The sequence below is a fragment of the Equus asinus genome, unplaced genomic scaffold (genome assembly GCF_041296235.1).
Source record: "Equus asinus isolate D_3611 breed Donkey unplaced genomic scaffold, EquAss-T2T_v2 contig_617, whole genome shotgun sequence".
In the NCBI taxonomy this organism is placed as follows: Eukaryota; Metazoa; Chordata; class Mammalia; order Perissodactyla; family Equidae; genus Equus; species Equus asinus.
Genome location: NW_027225313.1, coordinates 82036 through 105201, shown reverse-complemented (window position 1 = coordinate 105201; position 23166 = coordinate 82036). Strand labels below are relative to the sequence as shown.

Genomic DNA, 23166 nt, shown 5'->3' with positions numbered 1-23166 from the left:
TAAAGCTACATGTTACATAAGATCTTACCTTTGAATTATAAAATAGAAGTAACTCATGCCTTAATTTGATTAATAGGTATGTATACCACTTAAGGTGTTATTACCATACATTATAAGTTTTCTAAATCATGTGACTTTCTATTAAATTATAATCTATGTCTATAGTACCAAACTAGTTTAGAGAGAAAGAGCAATTTAGCTTTTCTCTAATTATCATCAGTGTCTTTAATATTGGTTAATGTGATCAAAACGAAAATGGAAGAGGCTAAAAGTATAATAAATTTCTTATACAGATTAACCTGTGCCCAAGAATCAGTACATTATTTGAATAATCCAATAACTGTATTAACTGCCCTTACTTGGGAATCTGTACAGCAAACACGCTGTTTTATTTTGTTAGCACACACGTCTTAGTGGGGAACCCGAGTGAATTACAACTTAGCATTTTTACCAAAATAAATATTTATAATAAAACATCAACTGCCAGTTTAATAATTATTACTAGTGGAAACTAGAAGATCACTAATATAGAGTTTATTGATTTGCTGATCACTACAGACCTCAGTCAGCTGTAGAGGTAAAAATAGTGGAAATATGAAACCCATCTTCCAAAGCAATAAGATAAACAAGCACAAGGAAATCCCATTTTCAATGACCCCAGGAAATACCCCATCAGATAATAAATCGTATGTTATTAGTTTGATAATTAGGCCAAATCAGAGTAGCACAGAGCAGGTCAGTGATGTGGAGGTAGAGCAGTGGGGCAGGCAGAGAGTTGGGCAGTCCACCCAAACAAGTAGGAGAATTCAGTGCATGACAGTAGGAGCAGTCAACTCAGGGGGGAAAGATAGTCTGCTTAATGTTTGAATCAGAACAACCAACTAGCCATCTTAGAAGAATAAGTCTGGACTCCTACCTCATTCATTAAACAAAAGTAAATTCCAGGTGGACCAAAAAGAAACGTTTTCCAGGAAAACCTGCATGTGTGTATATGTGAACAGTCTTATATTATGAACAAATTAAGGTATTTTTGTACTTATAAAAAACTGGAAATAACCTAAATGTTCATTAGTAGGTGACAGGTTAACTAGTTTATAGTACCTCCATGAAATAGGATATATTTACCCATGAAAACAAAAATGCGAGAGATCTATGTGTTGATAATGAAAAGATCTGGAAAATATATTATCAAGTGAAAATAAAATTTTTAATTTTTTAAAAAGCAGGAGGCCAGCCCCATGGCATAGTGGTTAAGTTTGCATGCTCTACTTCGGCGGCCCAGTTCATGGTTCAGATCCCAGGCACGGACCTACACCACTCATTGGCAGCCATGATGTGGCAGCAATCCACATATAAAATGGAGGAAGATTGACATAGATATTAGCTCAGGGCTAATCTTCCTCAAGCAAAAAAAGAGGAAGTTAGCTCAGGGCTCATCTTCCTCAGCAATAAAAACCCACAAAAAACCAGAAGTATATATTTATTGTTGTTATGTGCTGTAGAGTCAGCTCTGATTCCTGGCAACTCTATGAATGAGTGATGTCCAATATCCTGTCCTCAAGAGCCCTACTCAGCTCCTGTAGACTCACGCCTATGGCTTCCTTTCTGGAATTACGCCATCTCGTATTTCGTCTTCCTCTTTTCCTGCTGCCTTTTACTTTTCATCATGTCCCCAAGGTAGGATAGTCTCAGTTTTACAATTTTTGCCTCCAGAGATAGGTCAGGCTTAATTTGCTCTTGGACCCACTTGTTCATTTTTCTGGCAGTCCAGGGTATCTGTAGAGCTCTCCTCCAACACCATATCTCAAATGAGTCCATTTTTTCCTGTCAGCCTTCTTCACTGTCCAGCTTTCGCACCCACACATAGTAATTGGGAATGCGAGGGTGTCGATAATCTTGGCCTTGGTCTCTAATGATACTCCCTTACTGTTGATGATCTTTCCTGATTCTTCCATCGCTGCCCTTCTGAGTCACAGTCTTCTCTTGATTTCTTGGCTGCGGTCTCCATTTAAACTGATGACTGAACCAAGGGAAACAAAACCTTTAACAATTTCAGTGTCTTCATGGTCTACATTAAAGTTGTATAGTTCTTCTGTAGTCATATCTGTCTTCTTCATGTTCGAATGCAGTCCTGCTTTGGCTCTTTCTTCTTTCACGCTATTCTGTGTGAACTTTCTTCTTACACACTATTGTGTGTGTGACTTACTGTTTTTGTAAACTGTATATTCACATGCGTAGATACATATAGAAAATTTCTAGAAGGATACACTTGAAAGAGTTTAGTAGTCGTCGCTTTAGAGTCAGTGGGGGTTCTGAGATGGGGGAACTTAATCTTAATTATATGCCTTTGGATTTTTCCACATACTTGTATTTTTCAGCATAAAAACTAGGTAATAAAAATAAAGGGAAAGATATGTTACATGTATTCCTCTAAAGTGTCAATTAACAAATATACTTTCTGTAAGTAGTGTTAATTTAAAATGTAAGTGCCTATTTAATATGCTTAGCACCATGCTAACTAGTAAATAAAATAAGTACTAACCTTATATAAAATCTGGGCCTCTTTTAGTCCTAAATGATCAGCTTCTAAATGAAAAAAATAATACATGTATAAATTGAGTGACATTTGGAGTCTCCATCTATCCTATGTTGATGCAATCTGAAAGATTAATACCTATATATGATCTTTGTTTCATATAAACTGTGATTCTGTCTTCAAGGCACACCTTATATATGTGTGTTTTTTTTAATAGAAGATTCAAGAGCTGGAAACTTCACTACGTGAAGCTAAAGAAACTGCCATGCAAAAGGAAGACAAGATTATAAAGATGCAGAAAGAGCTTGAGATGACTAATGCTATAATAGCAAAACTTCAATCACAAGTTAATGAATCAAATAAATGCCTTGAAAAAACAAAAGAAATGATCCAAGTACTTCAGGTAACTTAAAACTCATTTTATAAATAAAGGCATAATTTTATAAATTATGCATAATAAATATAAATAAATGCATACGTTTATTTTCATGCCAAATAATGATTGTTTTCATCTTCCTGTAAAAATTATTTTTAAAAAACATAAATATTCTTGACAGTTTAAAATATATCTTATTTTTTTAATTTTTTTTAATTTTTTTACTTTTCAAAGTAAGGAAATTTTTTATTTTCACTTTAATTTCTGAATGCCAAAAATGTAGAGGATGTATGTTTGTATATCTCTAGTAGTATATTGCAACATTTTTTCATAAATATGTTTTTTTTTAAATTTTTTATTATTGCAGTAACATTGGATTATAACATTATATAACTTTCAGGTGTACATCATAATATATTTCGAATTCTGTGTAGATTACATCATGTTCACCCCACAAAGACCAATTATCCATCACCACACGTGTGTCTAATCACCCCTTTTGCCCTTCCCCCTCCTCCCTTCCCTTCTGGTAACCACCAATCCAGTCTCTCTTGCTCTGTGTTTGTTTGTCATTTTTATCTTCTACTTATGAGTGAGATCATATGGTATTTGACTTTCTCCCTCTGACTTATTTCACTTAGCATAATACCCTCAAGGTCCATCTATGTTGTCACAAATGGCCAGATTTCATCTTTTCTTATGGCTGAGTAGTATTCCATTGTGTATATATACCACATCTTCCATTCGTCCCTTGATGGGCACCTAGGTTGTTTACAAGCCTTGGCTATTGTGAATAATGATGTGATGAACATAGGGGTGCATATATCTTTTATGCCTTTGTGTTTTCAAGTTCTTTGGATAAATACCCAGCAGTGGGATAGCTGGATCATATGGTAGATCTATTCTTAATTTTCTGAGGCGTCTCCATACTGTTTTCCATAGTGGCTTCACCACTTTGCACTCCCACCAGCAATGTTTGAGGGTTCCTTTCTCTCCACATCCTCTCCAACACTTGTTGTTTCCTGTCTTGTTAATTATAGCCATTCTGACCAGAGTGAGGTGATATCTCCTTGTAGTTTTGATTTGCATTTCCCTGATAGCTAATGATGTTGAACATCTTTTCATGAGCCTGTTGGCCACCCATATATCTTCTTTGCAGAAATCTCTGTTCAGATCTTTTGCCCACTTTTTAATTGAGTTGTTGGTTTTTTTCTTGTTGAGACTTTCTTTTTATTTTTCAAAAAAATATGCTTCTTATCTAAATATTTAATACTCTGTTAGATAAGTACATTTTAAAATTATATTTTTTTCTACTTAATCCCCTGTTATTGAGTCCCACCTGGTAGCCTATGGGCTTAATCTAACCTGTTTTCTCTAGAAAGAGCAGAGTTGAAATGTTTTTGAGCTTGAATGCCGTTACACAAGTCGCACCCTCCTTCATCACAGCCTTCCTTCCTCGTCTGAGCCACAGCTACTTCTCACTCTTCTGCTACTTGGGTCGGATCCTAATAGGCATTTTGTTCACTGTTCCTGCTCCAGTGTCTCTTCTCTTCATTCCAAAATTAGAAACAAGCCAAGAATGCCTACTCTTTTCATTATTTAACATTGTTCTAAAAATTCTGGTTCTTTCAATGAGACATGAAACAGAGAGGCAAGAGAAAATAATCTTAATTTTGTTTTTAGAAATTGTTAGTATAGCTAAAAACCAAGAAAATCAACTGTAAAGCTTTAAAATCTTTGAGAGTAATTTTTTAATACTTCAAATAACTAAATGATCACATTTTTATTCATTCAACAAGTATTTGTTGAATACCTACTATGTGTTGGTCATTGTTCTAGATGCCATGTGTACTGCAATGGAAAAAAAATAAAGCCTCCTTGAAGAGGCTTACATTCTGCTTCATGAAGTCAGAAAATAAACAAGTATATATGTTTGTTAAACGGTGAGAAGTGCAATGGAAAAATATTAAGCCAGACAGAGGTATATAGGTGCAGGGTGAGAGTGGGTGTGAGTAGGAGTGTGATTTTGTAAGGGGAGTTGAGGAGAGCCGCACAATTAAGATGACGAAGTGATGGTGTGAGCTGTCTGGTAGGGAAGGGCCTTCTAGGCAAAAGAAGTAGCAAATGCGAAGGCCGCAACACAGAAGTAGTTGAGATGTATTCAAGGAAACAGCAAGAAAGCCAGCGTCTCCTGAGCAGCGTGGGCAAGGATAGAAAGGGAAATAGGTGAGAAGTAGCAGAGAGCCAAATCATAAAGCATCTTGAAAGCTATTTGTAAGCACTTTGGGTTTTATTCTGGATGAGATGGGAAGTCATCAGAGGATTTTGGCAAAATGATATAGTCTGACTTAAATGTTTAAAGGCTGCCCTTTGAAAATAGAATCCAGGAAGGCGTGTTTGTTAGTGACGTGCCAGCTCCTACAACAAAGGGAACCACAAAATGCAATGGCTCAAACAAAACAGAAGCTTATTTCACACGTAAAAGTGTGGGTTCCAGCTTGGCAAGTGGCTCCTTTCCACATGGTCATTCAGAGGCCCCCGTTTCTCCCATCTTGTTTCTCCAGCACTTCCTTGGTGCTGTTTTCATCTGCATGGTTAAAGCCCAGTTGTAAGCTGTCCGTGCTCAGGCTCACAGAAAAGGGACAAGATGGAGAAGCTAAAAATTGTCTTAAAATCTGTACTCATAAAGGCTCTGGCCCAGAAGTGGCACATGTCTCTTCCTCTCATATTTCCTTTCTTTTGCAAAATATTTAGATTCAATTTATCAAAGAGAAAGCCAAACACGTACCTCTCGTATTTCTTGGAGTCAGAGATGATTCCAAAGTTTTTGGCCTGAGCAGCCAAGAAGATAGAGTTGCTACATACGGAAATGGGAAAGACTGCCAGAAGAGGAAGTTTGAAACCAGGAAAGTTCAGTTTTGGACATGCTGAATTGGAAATGCCCCCTGGGGACACCCAAGTTGAGATATGACTTAGGCAATTGAATATCTGAGTCTGAGCAAGATATAGGCGAGAGGTTTAAGTTTGGGGAATCATCAGCATATAAAAATCATGAGACTGGACGAGGGCATAAGCATAATGGAGAGGAGATGTGGAGTAACCAAATGATACTAAGATGGAGCAGCCAGTGAGTGAAAAAGAAAAGGGGGTCTGGGCAACAGAGTGGTTCCAGTTTCTTCATATAAGTGAAGCTAGTGTTTCAAGAAAGAGGGAGTAAGCGACAAATTTCTCCACACTCAGTATAGATTGGTACAGGTGTCTATGGAGAGAGGAATATCTTTCCTGCATACTAAAAGTAACCATTTAGATAATATAATAGAGTATGCCATTGTACAGCATCCATGAGGAAAGAAAGCAAAGTATAGGGTATCCATAAAATCTTTATACAGTTTGAATTTTTAAGAATCTGTTTCTGTATTTTATATAAATATTCTATAAAATGCAACAGTATATTTAACTCGAGATTTGGCATAGTAAAATGCAAAGATATTAACTTTTAACCTATTCACCACTATTTTAATTCACCTGGATATAGCTGTCCAATATAATGTAGGGTTTATTAAGTGAATATAGAAGAAAGTAATTTGAACAAATGACTCATTAACAGTTTTGTTTAAATCTTGATACATTTCCTCTGTTGTATCTTTACAAATTATTTATATCAAGTAGCAGTAAATTTGTTAAAAATTCAAACTGTGCTAGTACTTTAGGGACATCCTGCACAGTGGGAAAAAAAGATCTTATTTATAACTGGCACAAAATATAAAATGCTCAAGTGACTAACCTTAACAAAAAATGAGGCAACATATATGAAAAGAACAACAAAACTCTAAAAGGAAATATAGGAGAGCATGTGGTTTAAAATAAGAACTATGCCATTTCCTAGGTTGTAACCTAAATACTGTACAACCATCAGTTTTTCCCAAATTAATTTCTAAAGTTAATGTAATTCAAATCAGAATCTCAAAGGAATTCTTTTTCTGGTAGAGCAAAGAAAGTTTCTCAGCAGACTCCATCTAAAATAGGATGAGCAGGTGCTGTTCACTGAGAACACAGGCGCTCAGACTCCTCAGGCGGCTAGAGGATGTTTAAGGCTGTCAGCGCTTCTGAGTGCAGCTTGGGCACACGTCGTGTGTTTGAAATAAGGAATTCTCACTGTCTTTCATTTCTAAGAGAGTATTTCCAATTTCAATTTCTTTTACTCAAGAATTGTTTTAAAACTGTTATATATGACTAATTTATTTCATTATATTGTGGCAAAAAAATTACTGCAATTTCTCCATTTTTAGAATATATTGAAATTTTCTTTTAGGTGTCATAAATGAATAAATATTTTTAGAGTTCTTTGAACTTTTAAATCAAAATGTATACAAATAGATCAATGGAACAAAATAGAGAGCCCAGAAATATATACACACAAATATAGTCAGTTCATCTTTGACAAAAGAGCAAAGGCAATTCAATGGAAAAGGGTAGTCTTATCAACTAGCGGTGCTGAACAACTGGACACCTTTCACAAAAATTAACTCAATTGATTGTAACCTAAATCTAAAACACAAAACTAGAAAATGCCTAGAAGATAACGTAGGAGAAAATCGAGGTGACCTTGGGTTTGGCATTGACTTTTTTTACATACAACACCAAAAGCATAATCTATGAAGGAAAAAAATTGATAAACTGGACTTCATTTAAATTAAAAATGTTTGCCCTATGAAAGACAAGCCACAGACTGGAAGAAAATCTTTGCAAAACACATATCTTTCAAGAACTGTTATCCAAAATATACAAAGAACTCTTAAAACTCAATAATTAGAAAGCAAACAGCCTGATTTAAAAATAGGCAATGGATCTGAACAGACACTTCACCAGAGAAGATACACACATGGCAAATAAGCATATGAAAAGATGCTCCACATCATATGTCATTAGAAAATTGCAAATTAAAAAACAATGAGATACCACTGTACATCCACTGTATCTCAAAATATAATGGCCAAAATCCGGAACACTGACTACACTAAATGCTGGCAAGGAGTGGGGCCAGGAGCTCTTGCTCACTGCTGGTGGGAATGCAAGTGGTACAGTAGCCACTTTAGAAGAGAGTTTGGCAGTTTCTTACAAAACTGACACCACTCCAGCCAGTCATATGCTCAAGGAGTCCCTGATATCAGCATCTGGTCCAGAAAGCCAGGGTATTTTACTGGTGCCATGACTGAGCAAATACTGGGCTCCTCCCAGAATGGGCTTATCTGACCTAGTCAGCAACCCTCTTAAGCTGAGCATCTCAGCTTTGGAAGCTTGCATCTTTTTAGTCTTTGCTAACTACGTGTGTGTGCAAATGTTTTTATAGGCACTGGGGGTAACGCCTAGAGGAATGAAGAGCTCTCTGGGTCCCTATTTAGATGGGTTTATTTTTGTATTCAATATATAATAGTAATCCATAGTATGGCTGTGGTAACAGCAATAAAAGAAATGAATGATTTATTCAGCAATAATAAGAAATGAGCCATCAAGCCACAAAAGACATGGAGGAACCTTAAATGCACATTGCTAATTTTAAAAAGCCCATCTAAAAACACTGCATACTGTATGACATTCTGGAAGAGGCAAAACTAGGCGAACAGGAAAAGATCAATGATTACTAAGGGTTCTGGGGGAGGGTGGAGGGATGGATAAGTGGAGCACAGGAGATTTTTAGGGCAGTGAAACTATTCTGCATGATACAGTGATGATGAACACGTGTCATACATTTGTCAAAACCCATGGACTATACAATGCAAACAATAGACTCTAATGTAAACTGTGAACGTCAGTTAATAATGTATCGATATTGGCTCATCATTTGTAACAATCATACCACACTAAGATGTTAATAATAGGAGAAACTAGGGGAGGACACGGGTATTACCGGGACTCTATGTACTCTGCTCAATTTGTCTATAAACCTAAAATTGCTCTAAAAAGTTAAACCTATTTATTAAAAAAGATTTTTGTATATGTTTGTATGTATATATGACTGATTTTTTTTCTGAGTCGAAGTAGATGTATGGCTAGATTGAACCAACCTTGAGTACAGAATATCCCCAATAATGTTATATAATATTTTGTGCCTTGAATTCAGTTCTACTTTGATATTTATATTACTGTTCATCTCTTGTCTTATTTTCCTGATTTACCTTTATCTACCCATTTCATTCGTTTCAACTTTTCTGTTTCATTTTGTTTAAGTATATTGTTTTTTAATTGGGAAAAATATTTGTTTTAAGAAATAGAAGTCATAGGTTTTCTAATTACACATTAGCTTCCAATAGCTTCACATGTACTTCACATCAAATATCTATTTGTTACTCATTTTAGGGTTAAAATTTGTGCCTTTCCTCCTTTTCATATGTTTGGAGTTTGCTGTTTTAAAATGTTCCTACTATATTAGGTAGTTAACAAGTCTTTGAAACTGCTCTAAAATTACTTTATTTCTCTTTTCTCTAAAACCTTTAGGACAAAGTTGCTTTAGGAGCTAAGCCCTATAAAGAAGAAATTGAAGAGCTCAAAACAAAGCTGGTGAAAACAGACCTAGAGAAGATGAGAAATGCCAAGGAGTTTGAAAAGGAGTATGTCTTTGTCTTAATTGAATATGACTTTAGTAGCTTAAACTTCCTTTCTAAACTGTATAAATTTAAAATATATTAAGATATTGTTATTGCTTTTTATAAAATAAATACAAACATCTACAGATTTTAAAGTTATTAAATTCTCATTATGTATGCAAAGGTTTTGAAAACAAGCACAATTCTGATCAATTACTGACATACTATGTCGTTGGATACTTCTTGTTCAATCATATAGGAACAGCTTAAAAATGGCCTTTTTTGTTTGAAAGTGAATATTAAGAACGTGTGTGTGTTTTTAGCAGTTTGTCTAAGGTTTCTGTTGGTTCTCTTAATTTCATTTGTTCTTCCTATTGTATTTTTGTGTAAGGTTTTATTTCCTTTTAAATTGTAGTACTTAGTGCCCAAGAGCATATTCCCTTTTTATTGATTTATTTATGTATAGTACCATATACAATAGCATGCCTAAAGTTCTTTGTGGTATAGCATAATGAAAAGAACATTAAACAGAGAGTCAAGGAAACTGAATTAGAAATATAATGTTGCCACTTATTAATATGTCACCTCTGACTCCTCACACTTTTTATTCTTCCTGTAAATGTTTAATAAATGTTTAATGATGATATCTAATTTTGCCCAAAAAGTCGCACTCTGAATCTACATGCATTCTAACCAGCCTTCTATTGATAGGACTGTTGGTTTTAGTGGAGCATCATTAAAAAGGCAATTTTAGTGGCCAGCCCAGTGGCACGGTGGTTAAGTTTGCACATTCCGCTTCGGTGGCCCAGGGTTCACCATCCTAGGTGTGGACCTACACATCACCTGTCAAGCCATGCTGTGGTAGGCATCCCACATATAAAGTAGAGGAAGATGGGCACCGATGTTAGCTCAGGGCCAGTCCTCCTCAGCAAAAAGAGGATTGGTGGCAGATGTTAGCTCAGGGCTAGCTAATCTTCCTCAAAAGAAAAAAATTTTTTTAAATAAATGCAAAGCAATTTTATATAGAATAGAATCAGCAGATACTTTCAGTCTCTAAGAAAGGCAGAAAGTCTCATAATTTAGCATTGCCAATTAACACTCAAGCAAATAATTAACAGAATGTCTTTTTCTCCTGGGTGCAATGAGCAGACTGTGACCTCTGACTGTGTCACCTCAGATCAGAGCTGCAGTCGAGTGTGCTTTCCTTACAGTGTATACAGAAGGTGCTTTTGGTTTTACGCTTTGGTAATTGTTGTACCTTCAAGAGGTTTCTAGGACCTCATGATAACAACCCAATTATTTGTTTTATGGTGCCCCTGAATGTAATTTTGCTCAATATCCAGTTAATGATACCTATTGGGCTTTCAGAAATTTTAAAAGAATTGGTTTCTCAATGTTAAAAAAAAATTGCCCCTGCAGCCAAACAGAACACTTCCAATTTGATGGTGTTATTTATGGCTATAAAGTGCATGATACCAGGGGGTATCGTGAGGGCTTACCTACTGCTGCTTATGCATATCATATCAATGTGATGTATCTTATCAGAAAATTCTTGACAGCAGTTCTGTTTATTCTTCCATTAAAAATTAGTTGCTGGCCTTTTACATATTTCTGTTGTTATTCTTAATAGAATTACTTGTACAAAAGCCACTGTAGAACATCAAAAAGAAGTTATAAGGCTATTGAGAGAAAATCTTAGACGAAATCAGCAGGCCCAAGATACTTCAAGTAAGTAGAAAATGCTGATATTTCCAGATCTTTTTCCATCTTACTTCTCAGTATACTTACACATTTTGAAGACTGCTACTATATATATGACAGTCAAGAATAAACCTGTTAATCACTAATTTATAAAGAACTATTTTTAAAATGAATTCATTGAGATCATATTTATCCTGTGATACCTCCTTAAGTTTCCTGTAACCTCAACTATTTATCCATTATAGATTCTTAAAAACTATGAATGTAACCTGTGCGCTATCAGATCTTTACATATCAGTGAAGATACCTTCAGTAGTATACAAGAATGACTTACCTGTCAAGGTAGACGTACCCTTCCCAATAAAACACAAGCATATCTTAATAGATTTTAACCATGTGCACTGTAAAAACATAGTCAGTATACAGTAAATATTATCCTACTTGTTGTTGGTACTGAAAATACAGACTTGATGCTTACTGGCAAACTCTTTGAAACTTATCTTAGATACAGTTTTCAAATCTAATCATCAAATTTCTGCATATACATTCCTCAAACTGTATCTTTTCCCATATTTCTGTCTCTTATGTTTCATTTGAAAAGAGAGAATGCTGAACAGTACTTGGGGCAGCTTTGTGTAGTGGGTCCAGCATCGAAATAACGTCACGAACAGTTCTCTAAGCTGACTGCCCTCACTTAACAGCCTGTGAAATCATGAGGAGAACGCCTGACCTTCTAGATTGGATATAGACTTGTAAGGATCAGGCTAAAAGTTGTGTGTGAAAGCACACTGAAAATTCTAAATGTCAGGCAAATGCAAGATGATGTTTGTGTGTATTATTGTCCACGCATTGTCTGGTGCTTGTTTAGTTTGAACTGCCCTAGTGTCCATTGCAGGATAATTGCAGCTCCTACCTGGAAAACTTCAAGGGGTAAAAATAGAACTTTTGTTGTTAGAGAAGGGTCAGGATGATTCCTTCTAATTTGTGACTTTCAGGTACGTGTTATACCTGAATTCAGAATAATTGAAAAGGAAATGGACATTGAGTGTCTTCCCCACACTCATCTTGCCCCTCCCTTGTAAACAGTCAGTGACCCAGTGGATCATTCCACTTTCTAAGCACCTCACACTTTTATGCAATTTTACCTAAAATTTACAAAACAGTTCTTTACATTACTTGTACACATATGGTGTAAAATACTGAATAGTATATTCTTTAATAGCAGTCTAAGGTTTATTTAGTTAACAAATACGTGTTGAGTATTGGGAGCACATTGACTGCCTTGGGGTGGACCCCACACACGCTGTGTGGTGGAAGCAGCCCTCCAGGGGACCCCACTGGCGTCGAGAGTAGACAGTGAAGGGCAGCTCCGACTGCTGCCGTCACCGTGAGTGATCCTAGCAGGTGGTGGTGGTGGAGGTAGTGGGTGGAGAGAAGCAGGGGTTCCACAGATACTTAGAATCCATGATGGAATTGGCATAGGAGGTGAGGGAAGAGGAGGAAGTCAAGGATGACGTTCAGGGAGATGGTGCTGAGATGTTTTGTTTTTTATAGTGATTTATTGAACTTACTAATGTTTCCTTTATTGTGAACTTTGGAGATAATTAAAATTATCACCTGTCTGTGTGTTTGCCTCCCACAGTGATATCAGAACATACTGATTCTCAGCCTTCAAGGAAACCCTTAACCTGTGGGGGTGGCAGCGGCATTGTACAAAGCACAAGAGCTCTTATTTTGAAAAGTGAATATATACGGCTAGAAAAGGAAATTTCTAAGTTAAAGCAGCAAAATGAACAGTTAACAAAGCAAAGGAATGAAATGTTAAGGTAAGATCTGCTTACCTGATACAGGAATTATGCTTATGGTGGTACGTGTGGGAGAGGATGATGCCTACACATGCATATATATTTTTTGCATTGGGCAACCCCTCACACATATAGGGGAAGTAATTTTTAGAGCTCATGTAATGTGTCTTTTTTAAAAGGAATGAGAATATGGTAGCACCATTCCAGAGGTTTGCTATCCATCAACTGACCTTTTTTTTTTTCCTGAGGAAGATTCCCCTGAGCTAACATGCCAATCTTCCTCTATTTTTAGTATGTGGGCTGCCAGCACAGCATGGCCACTAACAGAGTGATGTGGGTCCACACTCGAGAACCAAACCCAGGCTGCCAAAGTGGAGTGCCCGGAACTTAACCACTAGGCCACAGGGCTGGCCCATCAACTGATTTTAGCTAAGCCTGTTTTTAACTAAGCCAAGAACCAAAAAGTAAACCAAGATCTTTGAGGGGAGCTTAAATATGCCACAAATATGCCCAAGTCAGTGAGGCTTTACTCAAAGGAGAATCCCTGAGGTCCATTATTGTAGCCCATTAACCTTTATAAACAGTTGTAAAAAATTTGATTAATTGGCTTCTACCAAAGATTAGAATCTTGTGCTAATCTTTACTAATGATGCAATAGAAGAAAAATAGGCATTAAATAAATATGCAAATAGCTACTGTTCTGTGTGAGGCTATTAAACAACAAAAAAAGCAAACAGGACATTATGAAAGGGTCCAACAGAGGGATCAGACCTTATCTAGATGTGGGGAGGGGCGGTGATCAAGAAACTAATATGTAAGAGTAGATCTGAAAATGAGTAGCAGTTAGGCTTGATGACAGTAGAGATGGCTAAGCCTTCTAGGCTGAGGGAACAGCATGTGCACAGGCTTTGAGTCAAAGAGGAAAGTGGAACAGAAAGACATGCAGTGTGGCCAGAGCATACAGAATGAGGCAGAGTAAGTGCAAGATGCGATGCCAGAGGCCACTGGTCCAGATTACACATTGCAGGTCATTCTGAGGCAGCTGGGGTGGTCTCCTAAATGTAACGGGAGGATTACCACCACTGGAGGATTTTAAGCTGGGGCCTAATGAGCTCATACGGCGTCTCTAGCTGCTAGAGCAGAATGGGGGGGAACCCAAAAGTGTGAGGTTGTATCAACACACTTGGCTGACTGATCAAAGAAAGGAGAGCAGGGCCTAGGATTGCTTCCCAGGCTTCTCTGAAGGAGTGAATAAATGCAGGCAGCATTTCCTGTGGGAAGCAACACTATAAGTAATCCAGAAAAGCACAGTGTAATATATCTTTTAAAATAACAAAGGTACATTAAAGATTCATCCATCCAGAAGACTAACTTATCAAATTATTGCCACAGAGTATCAGTAGATAAACCATGCTGGACGACATCACTGATTCATTTGAAACCTAATATCATACTTTTCAAGATTCTGTGATCACGGAGATTTAGTACAATTTTTCAATTTATATTGACCTGATTTCATTTTCTGAACTGTGGAAATAATCCAAACCTAGGAAGCATTAGCTTGAAATTAAAATGTAAATATGATAAAATGGTAAATTATATGTCACATATATTTTACCACAATTAAGAAAAAAAATTTTATGTAAATATGAATATATTTCTGGAATTGAGCAGTCTTACAGTCTCTTTTATTTTTCCCCACATTTAAGCAATAATCATCATCTTTCCAATGAGGTCAAAATGTGGAAGGAGAGAACTCTTAAAAGAGAAGCTCACAAAGAAGTGACTTGTGAGAATTCTCCAAAGTCTCCTAAAGTGACCGGACCAGCTTCTCAAGAGAGACAGCATACGCCTTCTCAATGCAAGGAACAGAATTTACAAGATCCTGTGCCAAAGGACTCACCGAAATCTTGGTTTTTTGATGGCCGATCAAAGTCTTTCCCAGCACCTCACCCAGTTCGCTATTTTGATAACTCAAGTCTAGGCCTCCGCCCAGGTGGGTAAATATACTGGTTACTTGGGGATCGGGGATAACGGTTGGAACTCATTTGTCACCTGTGGCCCCAAAGGGCAAGTTTAGACAAGAGAAGATGTCATGGAGAAGCTGCACTGCAGAGATGTCATTTGCTGTCTCTGTGAGAAGTTTCTCCAAAGCACAGCACTGAAGTGAAATCACTTTTTACCCCGAGGGAAGTCTTATTCTGCCTCCTGAACCTTCAACTTTTCCCTCAGATAGACAAGCAGCTCTCGAGGACACAGAGAGACACCATCCTACAAACATAACTACTTTTACTGCAAAAGACCTTCTTATCAATTCAATGGGCCAGTATTTCCAGTAGCATTATATTCATTTTACACAAGCCAGATCATAGACTTATATCATTTACATATTCATTCAATGAACAGAAATTTTTGGTCTCCACCTATGTGTCACATATTGCACCCTGATGGTACATTGATAACCAAACCAGATATGGCCCCTGCCTTCCTGGAGTTCACAGTCTAGTGGGTATAGATGGTGATCAAGTAGTCAAAAAAGGAGGTACAGTTCTAGAGTTCAAAAGCCTATGAGTTTTTAATAGGTTGTTTTAGGAACATAAGGAAGTCTTCTTTGAAGAAGGGGACTGAGATCTAACAGGTTAAGGTGAGTTAGCTTAACAAAGAGGGGAGGGGAAGGCGATTCAGGCAGAGGGAACAGGGTCGGCCCAGCTGGGAGAGACCGTAACCAGGGGAAGGGTTGGAAAACCACGTGTGGCCAGAGCGCAGTGCACACAGGTTCCTCTGGGTGAAGTTGGTGAAGCCAGAGAGAGAAGAGCCAGATGCGCAGGACTTTGTGGGTTGTGGAGAGGAATTTTTACTTCATCCTGGGAGCATGCTAGAGGAAGCCGTTGAAAGATGTTAAAGAACAGCAGGAGAACATAATGGGTTATCAATTTGAAAACATTACCTCAGCTGTAAGGTAAACTGTATATAAGCTGTATGTTGTGTTGCAACCAAACGTGTTTTTTAATAAGATGACTTTTGCTTTCCATTTTTTTCTCAGAAGAACAAACTGCTGGAGCAGAGAGTGTGGATCCTCAGCCAGGCCCTTGGCACGCCTCCTCAGGACAAGCTGTGCCCGAGTGCAAGACTCAGTAAACTCTGCTGTCACTTTTCTAGGGGCCTAGTGTTCCTTATTTAGAAATGACTGTATTTGTTACTTTATTTTTCTATCCCTGGCAATGATGTCACAGTCCAACTTAATTTCAATTCAGTTTGCACTTTGCCATTAGAAATTGAGGCATTCCAGTCATTTAGAATGGTGATAGACTGCCTTCTTCCTGAATGTGGTAATACTTTAGAAGTTGAATTGTTTTATTTATTTATATATTTTGTGAAGAATAAAGTTATTGAAGGAAATTTCCAGTCTTTCCGTGTATACATAAAATGTATACATTTTCATTAATCTCGTTATCCACATGTGACTTAGATAATACATAAATTAAAGCATCATTTAATTAACAAAATTCCTAAACCTGGGCTCCCCGCAACACATAAAGCATCTATGGATGGGCTTCACACAATCTGTAAAACCTCTGAAATTTTATCTTTTGTGTGTGGATTCAGTTTTCTAGGATACTAGGGTCCCTACTTTCTTATAACATACTCTCTGAGAGGTCTGTTACTCTATAAGAGGTTAAGAACTGTGGTTTTAGAGAGTATCTGATAGTACTTTTATATCATATGACTTTGAAAAACCATATAAAACAGCAAGTTGCCTAATGTTTAGAACAGAGTTAGTGATTTCAAGGCATTCTTGGCTCTTTGGTAAGAAGACTTATTCAAAGGGAGAGATTATTAATTGTATCATAGCCATCACTGTTAAAGTCTATGAATTGGTTATTTCCCTTACCTTAACACACTGTCACAGGTTCACTAGGGTGAAGTGAAACTGTGCCTTCCTATAACGCTGTCCCTCAGGCCTGTCCCTTGGGAGTTTGGTTTCTCCTCTGCACCCAAACCAGACATGATTACAGAGCTGCAGGTTGATTCTCTACGATGTTCACTCCTCCACTGAATAAGAGTATTGCAAAGTAGTAGGTATGTTCACCTGGGTAATAAAACGACTCTAAGGCCATTAAAAATATAATCAGTCTTAAAAATAGATGATGACATAAAGAGATGGAAAGAGATTCCACGCACATGGATTGGAAGAATAAACACGGTTAAAATGTCCATACTACCCAAAGCAATCTACAGATGTAATGCAATCCCAATCAGAATCCCAATGACATTCTTCATGGAAACAGAACAGAGAATCCTAAAATTCATATGGGGCAACCAAAGACGCCAAATTGCTAAAGCAATCCTGAGAAAAAAGAACAAAGCTGGAGGTACCACCATCCCTGACTTCAAAGTGTACTACAAAGCCATAGTGATCAAAATGACATGGTACTGGTACAAAAACAGACACACAGATCAGTGGAACAGAACTGAAAGCCCAGAAGGAAAACCACACATCTATGGACAGCTAATCTTTGACAAAGGAGCTGGGAACATACAATGGAGAAAGGAAAGTATTTTCAACAAATGGTGTTGGGAAAACTGGACAGCCACATGCAAAAGAATGAAAGTAGACCATTATCTCATGCCATACACAAAAATAAAATGGATCAAAGACTTGAAGATAAGTCCTGAAACCATAAAACTCCTAGAAGAAAATATAGGTAGTAGACTCACTGACATCAAACTTAAAAGGATCTTTTTGAATACCAGGTCTTCTCAGACAAGGGAAACAGAAGAAAAAAATAAGTGGGACTTCATCAGACTAAAGAGCTTCTGCAAGGCAAAAGAAACTAGGATCAAAACAAAAAGACAGCCCACCAAGTGGGAGAAAATATTTGCAAATCATATATCTGACAAGGAGTTAATCTCCATAATATATAAGGAATTCACACAACTGAACAACAAAAAGACAGCACAATCAAAAAATGATCAGGGGATAAGAACATTTTTCCAAAGAAGATATACAGATGGCCAAGAAACACATGAAAAGATGTTCAACATCACTAATCATCAGGGAAATGCAAATCAAAACTACACTAAGATACCACCTTACACCTGTTTAAATGGCTATAATCACTAAGACTAAAAATAACAAAAGTTGGAGAGGGTGTGGAGAAAAGGGAACCCTCATACACTGCTGGTGGGACTGCAAACTGGTATAGCCACTATGGAAAACAAGATGGAGGTTCCTCAGAAAACTAAAAATAGAAATACCATATCCAGTTATTCCATTACTGGGTATCTACCTAAACAACTTGCAATCAATAATCCAAAGAACATATGCACCCCTGTGTTGATAGCAGCACTATCCACAATAGCCAAGACCTGGAAGCAACCCAAGTGCCCATTGACCAATGATTGGATAAAGATGATGTGGTATATATACAATGGAATACTACTCAGCCATTAAAAGAAGACGGATCCATCCCATTTGCAACAACATGGAAGGACCTGGAGGGAATTATGCTAAGGGAAGTAAGACTGAAAAAGACAAACACCAGATGATTTCACTCACATGTGCAATATAAACAAACACATGGACAAAGAAAACAGTTCAGTGGTTACCAGGGGAAGGGGGGTGAGGGGTGGGCATAGGGGGTGAAGGAGAACACTTACGTGGTGACAGACAAGAAACAATGTACAACTGAAATTTCACAATGATGTCAACTCTTATGAACTCAATAGAAATTATATATATATATATAAGATCAGTCTTCAGATATCTAGTCTAGTAGAATGTTGCTTAACTCTTGAATTTGGATATCTTTCATTCCTCAGATTTGGGAAGTTTTTGGCCATTATTTCCTCAAATAAATCTTTTGTCCCTTTCTCTTTCCTTCTGGAAGTTCCATGATGCATATATTGGTCCACTTGCTGATGTCCCATAAGTACCTTAGGCTCTCTTCACTTTTCTTTATTCTTTTTTCTTTTTTCTTCTCTAACTGAGTAATTTCATATGACCTGGTTTCAACTTATTGATTCTTCTGCTTGATCAAGTCTGCTATTGAACCCCTCTGTGAATTTTTCATTTTAGTTATTTGTATTCTTCAGCTCCAGAATTTCTGTTTGGTCCTTTTTTATAGTTTCCATCTCTTTAATATTCTCATTTTGTTTGTGCATCATTTTCCTGATTTCATTTAGCTGTCTATTGGTGTTCTCTTGTAGATCATTGAGCTTCCTTAAAACTATTATTTTCAAGTGTTTGTCAGGTATTTGTTCATAGGTCACCATTTCTTTGGAGTTGGTTTCTGGAGATTTAGTTTGTTTCTTTGATTGCATCGTGTTTCTCTGTTTCTTTGTGTGCCTTTTGATTTTTTTGCTGACTTTTATGCATTTGAAAAATAGCCACCTCTTCCAGTCTTTGTGGGCTGCTTCATACAGGGGAAGACCTTCATCAGTCAGCCCAGTTATAGACTGTGGGCCCTCTGAAAGCTTTTGGGCAGATGTGACTCTCTAGGCTTGTGTATGTGATTTGCCAATTAGAGAGGTTTGCCAGTTTCTTTTTCAGGAGCTCATAATCTCTTGCTCCCTCTAATATCTGTCTGTAGTACTGCAGCTTCTTTGGTGCTGCAGCAGGAAGCCACCCCACTCTCCTTTGTTCTCATTGGCCCCCAGGCATCCAAATTACGTCAGCTCCCATCAGCACCCCAAATCAGGTGAGATAGAAACCAGTCCCAATGGCAGCCCTCCAAAACGCTGGCACATAAGACACACGCTCTGCTCTCCTCCCTCCCTCCCGAGGATGAAGCTTCGAGTTGGGCACCTACTCCTGATGGTGCTGAGCCACGCTAGGCTCTGTCTGGTGCCAGACCATGCCAGTTCCATCAGCAGTTCGGGTCAAGTGAGACAGAAACCAGTCCTTCAGGCAGCTCTCCAAAAAGACGGAACTGTGAATGAATTTTCCTCTCTTTTCTTTCCCCTGCTCCTCACGATGGAGGAGCTGTAAGCAGGGGTGAGCTGTGCTGGCTTGGGGGAGAGGTGGTCGCAGGGAAAATGAAAGGGCTCTTCTGCCTAGTTTCAGGGTGGAAGTTGTTAGCTTTGCCCTTACCCAGGGGACTGCAACTTCTTACCTGGCTTCTGAAGTTCTCACAAAGATACTTTGGTCCATGTATTGCTGTTACGACAGTGTCTCTGTCAGGGAAAAAGAGCCGGGACTTTGTATTCCTCCATCTTGCTGATGTCTCCCTCAGAATGTTGCTTAACTCTTATGACCTGAGTTTCAGTGTCATGATGAAAGATTGTGAAGGAACAATGATGAAAGTTAGCAATGGAAACTTGCGAGAATGTTAAAAAGCAATAAGATGGTCAGACAACACTAAAATCTGAAAAGTCAAGTCAGGACCAGAGAAGACAAAATACAGTATTGTTCATAGGAAACATTTTCTTGAGAGCCTAGCAGAATCATGTTCAGGAAACTTATTGAGAGCCTGCCATTCATACTCAAATATTTAACTACCTTCTACTGTGTGCTGATTACTGGTCTAGGCACCGAAAGGCACTGCCTTTGTGGGACTCATGTTGTAGCTGGAAAACAAATAACTCATACTTTTAATATGAGCTGATCACAATGTAAGGGTGAAAAAGATATGGTCCCTAACCTTAAACAAATTTAGTCCACTGACTATACAAAGGGGTAAGCAAATATCTGCAATACCATGTGACTTAGGCGGTCGTAGAGTAAGCATAATTGTTGAAGATCTGTGAATAAAGGGAGGCTGAAGACAGCTGCATCGAGAAAGAGGTACCTGAGTTGGCCTTGATTAGGGAACTCTCATATTCATAAAAAGTCTATTCCAAAATCCTCAAAAGTCAAAGGAAAGGTATTGGCGCTGGCCCCATGGCCAAGTGGTTAAGTTCGCATGTTCTGCTTTGGTGGCGTGGGGTTCACTGGTTCAGATCCTGAGCGTGGACCTACCACGGCTCATCAAGCCATGCTGTAGCAGTGTCTCACATAGAAGAGCTAGAATGACCTACAACTAAGCTATACACCTATGTACTGAAGCTTTGGGGAGAAAAAAAAAAAGAGGAAGATTGGTAACATGTTAACTCAGGGCCAGTCTTCCTCACCAAAAAAAAAGCATAAAAAAAAAGAAAGGAAAGATGTTGTTAGGAACACAAGGAGCACAGCTGCGTGTGATTACAGTCATTAGACCCAGTGTTAGAAGCTACAGTGGGGCAATGAGAGACAGTTTTACCAAAGACCTTATGTGAACACAAGCAGAAACTAGGGCAGGGTTTTAAAAAATCTTTAAGGGTAATTTTTACCATCCATTATAATTGGATTTCTAATAATCATTCACATTTTTAAGTACAAATGTAACAAATATTGTACATGCCAAGTCCTTCCTCCTCACAACATCCCTCAGGTAGGTGCTATGCCTACCTTCATTTTACAGACGTGAAACAGGTTTGGTCAGCTGTGTAACTTATTCACTTAGCTGGTGAGGGAAAGATGTGGGACTTACCTGCATCTTTCTGACTCCACAGTCTGTTCTTAACCACTGTGACTGTTACGGATACACTTAGCTCCAAGAACGAAAAACCTGAAAAGTGACTAAAGTTTATTTTTCTCACATAAGAAGTCCAGAGGAGTTAGTTTAGGGATTTTGTCTTAAGCCTGTCTTCAAGGAACTAGGTTCCTTTTCTTCCCTATTGTCCTTAGTGTGTGCCTCTGACCTCAGACCAAGTCACAAAATGGCTGCTAGGTCCCAAGGCACCATATCCACGTTCCAGGACCGCCCCCCCCAAAAAGGAAGGAGCAAAAGCCAAAGGCCTTTCTATCCAAGAAGAAAGGCCTCCTCAGAAACTCCAGCCCACATTTCATTGGCCAACCCTAGCAGCAAAGGAAGCTGGCAATTTGAGAGTTTTGTTTTCAGCCCCTTGACACAAATAATCCACATCAATCTACAAATCAAAATTGGGGTGAATTTATTATGAGTCAGGTCTGAGGACTAGCCTGGGGCCTTCCTCCCCCAAGGAAGGAAGGGCACCAAAGAAGTGGGGTGTACCGAGTGGTTATACACAGTCTTGGAACAAAGAGCATCCATCATATATGGCAGGAATATCCCTTTTACAATTATCGCGAGATGCTTTGCTGGCCCAGCAGGTCAGAGGTCAGTAGGTCAGTGGTCACAAGGTGGGTGGTCACACGGTGAGCACAGCAGGTCCATAATTAATCCTTAGTTTAGGGAGAGATGCATATTAAAGGAAATGCCGATGTCGGGGGAAGCTACCTCCTTATCTTTAAGGGCATTGTTCTTATCTTTGGGACATTGTAAGCGTTTAAAGCAGATGTACAATGCATGCTCAACAGACCTTTCTGGAAAAACAAGGTCAGGTCAAATTAGTTTCAAACCAAATGGCTTCCTCATATCCTCCAATATAGCCTACTGCTTGTCATTTATTTATCACCCTTACAATGTAGGAGGCAGGTGAAAGTGAGTTGGGTGGGTGCTGAGTGAAGCCACTTAAACAGCACGTGCACAAACAACCTACACACTCACTCTGCTCAGTTACCTGCCTGAGAAAGTTGGAGTTACGAAGCCTAGTGTAGAGGGCTCACGTGACCCAGTCCTTTCTTTTCCTTCTTGTGTATCTGTTCTCTTCAGCCAGACTTGGCTTTTTGCTCTTACCCAGCATGTTCTTTCCTTGAAGCCTCCACACTCCCACTGAGGCTCAACCTGCTCCCTGACGCCACCGCCAGTGCAGTCAGGACGCCTGCATTCCGCCACTAAGCGTGTATTAGTGTTAGAAGAGACGGCGCGTCACAAGAGAACCACAACCATACCTTCAACGCGAGAGAACGTGTGCTGCCCTCTCAGCAATCATGTCAAGGGCCAGGAGAGAAGGCTCTAGTATCTTCAGTGACCTGGGCTCCTTCTGTTTCGCGGCTCTGCCGTCTTCCACATGCGACTTCTGCCTCATTCCATCTTGAACACCGCAGAACGGCACGTAGTAGACACAAACGACAGGGACTGAGAGGGGTCAAAGCCAAGGGAGTGGTTTCCAGTCCTGAGCATGCTGCGGGGGCTTTTTCCGCTTTTCACCATTTACTCGGAGTTAGCAGTTCGACCTGAGCTCCACTAGACGGCAGCACGTACACACATTGAGTATACCAAT

At 38.5% G+C, this 23166-nt stretch overlaps 1 long non-coding RNA gene and 1 pseudogene across 1 annotated transcript in view; one reads left to right on the top strand and one right to left on the bottom strand.

Moving 5' to 3' along the window:
- LOC139044131 (centromere-associated protein E-like) overlaps window positions 1-16401 on the top strand; it is an 84479-nt pseudogene extending 68078 nt beyond the window's left edge.
- Window positions 1-23090, bottom strand: part of LOC139044132 (uncharacterized) — a 54735-nt gene extending 31645 nt beyond the window's left edge. The window contains exon 1 of the long non-coding RNA XR_011501177.1: window positions 22835-23090. This is a non-coding gene — a long non-coding RNA (uncharacterized lncRNA). The remainder of the gene's footprint in view (window positions 1-22834) is intronic.
- Window positions 23091-23166: the final 76 nt, after the last annotated feature.